At 26.6% G+C, this 5,778-nt stretch overlaps 1 pseudogene; it reads right to left on the bottom strand.

Annotated features, from left to right (window-relative positions):
• LOC137816806 (U2 spliceosomal RNA) lies at nucleotides 1-115 on the bottom strand (annotated as a pseudogene).
• Nucleotides 116-5,778: the final 5,663 nt, after the last annotated feature.

Below are 5,778 nucleotides of genomic sequence, written 5' to 3'. Positions count from 1 at the left end.
ACAAAATCCCTCATTCCATAATAAAAATAAATTTGTGAATTGTCCATATATCAGATATTAAACTGATAAGAACAGATACTACATTTGATCTTAACCAAGAGGCCGAGAAAGGTATGCTTTCAACAGTGGAAGTGTTGAGTTTTTATTGTCTGAGTTCCAGTTGCTTATCAGAGTCCTGACTAATGTGGGACATAGAGATGGTTAAAACACTAAAATTGATAATTGACTTCAAAGACATTGAGAAGTAATAACTTGTTTGAATATATTATAATAATGTCCCCCTCTATTGTGATATGTATGAAGGAGATTACTATGATAAAAAGGGGGAGAAACAATAGTAATATTGAAAAATATATTTTTACATAAATATACATTATTAATACTGATATTTTAGTTTCTATTATTATTTAAGAAAAAAAATCTCAATTTTTTGCTTTCACACAAATAGGCTCATTTGAAAATCCTTCTTTGAGGTGTTGGTTATTTGAGTTCAACTTATTGTAATATTAATGATAATAAAAATATTAATAACAATAATTATTATAATCATAATAATAATAATAAAATAACAATAATAATATTACAACAAAATTTGTCTAGTGTAGTGTTATAGCTTAAATTTGTCTAGTGTAGTGTTATAGCTTTAATGTTTACTCATGTGACCTAGGTTCAATTCCTTCTAACAATTATAATAATAATATTAAGAAGAAATACAGTGGCCACACAGAATACTCCACCGTTAAAAAGTCATGATTTTATGTTGTTGCCTAAAATGATATTTTTCTCATAGAGTCCTATAGAAAACTGCACTTTTTCACTGAATGGTTCGAAACCATAATCTAATCTTTAGTAATCAAATGATGTTTGTAAGATTTTGGATGAAAAATGGAGTAAATTTCAACATTGAATTGCAAAGGTGATTTATACTAGTTCACTCTTTCACCAAGAACTACATTCAGTCCTCCGAAAAACCACTAATAATTCACTTAACCAAACATAAAGGTTTAAAAAAGATACAATCAAGATTATTGATATTGAGCCCTACAAGAACACACACTCTTAACCACTCTGCAGAAATTTAGAATCTGTATTTGAATATGCTACAACATAATACAAAGAAAGAATAAAAGTTTAAGTACACTTGGATTTTTACATATGAAGCACAAAAAAAATGTAAACCCAAAAAACCTTCTTTAAAGCATAAGAATAATCCAAGAAACAAAACACAATCTCCAAGAATAAATTCAAAACTTTTCTATTTTTCTCTCTTACGAAGTTCTTAGATGAAATGATTATATTACTTCCTCCTATAAGATGTTTATGATTGCAAAAAGAGTTTGGTCATTTAAAGAAAACTTTTGTATGAAATTAAATATAATTAGTTAAATTAATAAAGATCTATTAAAAATATTTAATTGATTTTTCGAAATAACTGATTTCTTTCTCTCAACAGAAGAAATCAACAGCTCTTAAAGTGTTTTTTTTTATTAAAATAACTTGTTGATTTCATTTAACAACAAAGACAAAATATAAAACAAAACATTTTCAAATCTTAAAGAAACTTTAAGTATTATCAACATGTTGATACGATAAATTAATCTTGTTAAAAATACTTACTATAGTTAGAAGAGTTTAATAGAAGTAATTTTAATTGATTAAAACTTCCGTCAACTGATTGAAAAATAAATAAATTTGGAAAACAAAACTTTTCAAAATGGTTTTAAAGTGACATTGAGCATAAGGTTTGATCGAAAACATTATTTCTTTTTGAAACTTCATATCCAATGTTCAATTAACCTCCTTCCATGATTAAAGCTAAATGTTTGATAGCAGCCCATGTGGCAGTGTTGTTATTGGTGTTGTTTAGCTTGTTGACCAGTAACCGCATCTAAGATTTTCATCAAATTTGATTCAAGAGAATAAAACAAAAAATTCTGCACTATATGATACAAACCTTCTCATGATGATTCATTTTCTAAATATAAAAGAAAAAACTATTAGTGAAGAAAATAAAATACAATTTTTTGTTACAAATTATGTTCATAAGCATTAGTCCAAATTTTAGTAGATATATATTAAAGATCACAATAGGATGGTACAAATTTTACTACCCCATTTCTCAAAAAATTATCTTCATCCTCGTTCCTATGTTTAATTGGGTATGAATATATCTCTCATCATCATTCCAATTAATTTATTTTATTTTTTATTAAGAAAAAAAAATATCATGTACCCTTGTCTATACTTACCTCTTAATTGTTCAAAATATTAATTAAATATTTTTTAATAAAAAATAAGAATCACGTAAAAGAAAATTTCATATTATAAAGTAGTCAATGTAAAGAGTACACATTTTGTTCTTCAATGTTAAATATAAAAAAAATAAATTATAATTATATAAATATCAAATGAGAGGACAAATAATTATACAAATGAGTATAAATGATAAAAAAATATATAGCGTGACAATAAGTTATGAAACTAAAAAGTAAGGAAAAATTAATATAAGTTTTTTAGGTTATCTAAAAAATTAAATGTGTTTAAGTAATTTAAAATGAAAGCATGATGACGAGGATAAGTATTGAGATGAGTATGAGGCATATATATACCTATGTACGTATCTTTGTCCTCATATCCAATTTAAAAAATCAAATATTATACATTCATACTTGTACTTAGTCAATGTGAAGACTCCCTATCAAAATTGAAATAATATTCATGGAGATGAATTCATTTTCCATATAAATTTATGAGTTTAATATGTTAATCAATAGGAAATCATTCTTTATTTGTTTTTAAAGAATAAACTGTGTTTGGTATGCATGCTTTACAAACTTTTTCATATAATTTATTTAAATTATTATTTTGAACTTATATATAAACTAATTTAACTAATGATTTTTTTCTTTTTCTCTTTTAGAAATATGTATCGAGAAATTCATCTAACATTACAAGAAAATCAGAAAATAATAACAAAATTTAGAGATTAAAATTAATTAGTTACTATATTGACAAGACTAAAAAATTATTAGTATATAAAGTGATTATATTATTAATAAAAAATTTATAAATGGATCTAAAGTAGCTACCAAGATTTTAGTTACTAATATTTTAGATTTCAAATTAGTATCTAAAAGTGTAATTTAAAATCTAAAATATTAGTAGTTAAAATCTTGATAGCTAATGATTAGATATTAATTTAGAAACTATTTTATACGAGAATAGAGTGTTCCAGTAACATTGAAAGACCTCCACATGATGCTTGAAGGCTTAAAAAATATTGAATTGAACAATGTCTTCTCCTCCAAATTCCATTGACATGGTGCCTCTGTGAACACCTATTTTGGTTTTCACAGTCATCAGAGATGGTCTTCCCACAATTATTGTTGATTTTTGAACTTCACATTCACCCTGCATATCAAGAATATAAAAATCAGCAGGAAAAAATTAAGTGGTTGATTTCCATCAACACATCTTTGAGTATTCTCAATGGTTGACTTGTACTGCTATTTGCAAAGTTGAATGATGACATTTGTTGGTTTTAACTCTCCCAACTGTAACATTCAAAATACATCTACTCACATCAAATTGATTGATGCTCCCAAGTCTAAAAGGGATTTAGCAATTGTTAACTCTCCAATGGTGCAAGATACTGTAAAGGTGCTTGGGTCATCACAGTTCTTTCAAAAATTTGGTGTACTTTGGAATCTACTTTATAGCATCTAGCAAAAGTATAGTAATCTCAACTTTTTTTAAGATCTCAAATAAATCTTTATGATCTTCCATTTTCTTTGGCTTGACAATACGAGAAGGGAATGGTAATGGAACTTCTTACTGTATTTGTTTTTCAATGATTGTCTTTTTAGTGGAGATCGTCTAATCCTTTTCCAGCACCTCTTTTCCATTTTTTAAAGTTATAGCACTCACATTCTCTTTTCACTCTCAACTACATTAGACGATTGAGCTTTTACTTCATGTATTGATCTGCTTCTTGAGTTGAATTGTTTTGAATTTTCAGTCATGTTATGAATCAAATATCTAGCAACAACTGGGTTTTATCCATGAGTGGTCCTCTGTTAGCTGCATCTATCATACTTCTCTCCATTGGCAGAAAACCTTCATAAAAATATTGAATTAACAACTGTTCATTTATCTGATGATTAGGGTAGAGCATAATTTGTTAAATCTCTCCCAATATTTATAGAGAGATTCTCTTTGAAGTTCTCTTATTCCACTCATTTCCTTTCTGATTGAAGTAGTTCTGGTGGAAGTAGGGAAAAAAATTCTAGAAATCTTCTCTTCATATCAGTTCATGTGGTAATAGGAGTTGGTTATAGGCATAACCAGTCATTGGCTGTATCACACAACGAAAACGGCAAAGCCTTCATCTTAATCTATTCTTCAGGTGGCTTCATGGTTGAACACACCACATGGAATTCCATTACATGCTTATGAGGGTCTTCTCCTGCTAGTTCATGAAATTTGGGTAATAAATGTATCATCCCAAATTTAAGTTCATAACTCATTGCTCTTTCTGGTAGTTATGGTAATTGTATGCATAGAGGTCAATATCCAATATCTGGATTGGTCAACTTCTTCAAAGTTCTTTCTCTGTTAAGTGTCATCTCTTCAGCTTCAGAAAGTTCAGTTTCATCTCTTCAGCTCCAGAAAGCTCAGTGTCAAAATTTGATGAAGTTGTATCAAGAATTATATGGTTGTCTTCAATGCCTCTTTGTAGTGTTCTGCATGTTCTTTCAATTTATGGTCCAAAGGGTACAATACGCTTGATCTATTTCTACTCATACACCTCTTTTTGGACCGTCTAACACCTCTTTTGGACCGTCTAGTACATGTTTAAAAAATCCTAAGACAAATATTTATACAACACCTAGCAACTAAACAATATACAAAAGTCACAAAAGAAAAAACTTATAAAAAATAAGTGAAGAATGAGATTAATGGCATATTTTTTTCCAACATTAGTTTATTCGCATTCAATTTTAGTTAAAAACTAAGTATTTCCTAATATAATATAATGTCAACCCGAATAAAAAAAATATTATTTAATCTGTTGTTTAATATTCTGTTATTCACAAATTAAGAAAGGAGAATTTTAATATAGAATGCAAAATGTAAAGGAATTTGTACACTAAACTATCTAATTGACTGATAGTTCATTTAATGATACCAAAAATTCAAATAAGTTGAAAGTAATGGTAAAATGTGAAGTACTGAAAATAAAAGTCAAATTCTGAAGACAATGAATAGAAACTAAAATTTCAGTAAAGAAAATTACAAGAAAACATACATTAGTAGACATTGAAATTTAAAAGAAATAAAGAAGTGTAATGTGATGAATGAGATGAAAGGTACACTTGCTTTTAAAAAACATTAACAGAATTTTCTTTATGTTCCCATTTGTGCCTCTGTAAACCTAGTTAAATGTTTTTGAGAGTGAATTTATAGGTATACACACTGATGTATTAAAAATATATTTAAATAAAAATATTATTATTAATTATAAATATTTATTATTATTATTATTATTATATAAATATTCATCTGATTTTGATTAAATTACATCGGTTTTATTTGATTTTATATCATGACGCGTATATTCATGTATCTTAAATAACAACAATATCAAATATGAAAAACTGTAATAAATTAATTTTAATCAAAATTATGAAATAATTTTAGATTTAACTTGTCAAATAAAATATATTAAATGCATCTCATAAATAACAACATTATGAATTATTAAATTTAGTTTTTCTT

The sequence above is a fragment of the Phaseolus vulgaris genome, chromosome 1, assembly GCF_051622355.1.
Source record: "Phaseolus vulgaris cultivar YP4 chromosome 1, ASM5162235v1, whole genome shotgun sequence".
In the NCBI taxonomy this organism is placed as follows: Eukaryota; Viridiplantae; Streptophyta; class Magnoliopsida; order Fabales; family Fabaceae; genus Phaseolus; species Phaseolus vulgaris.
Note: the sequence above shows the minus strand (reverse complement) of the source record. Positions and strands in the feature narration are given on the sequence as shown.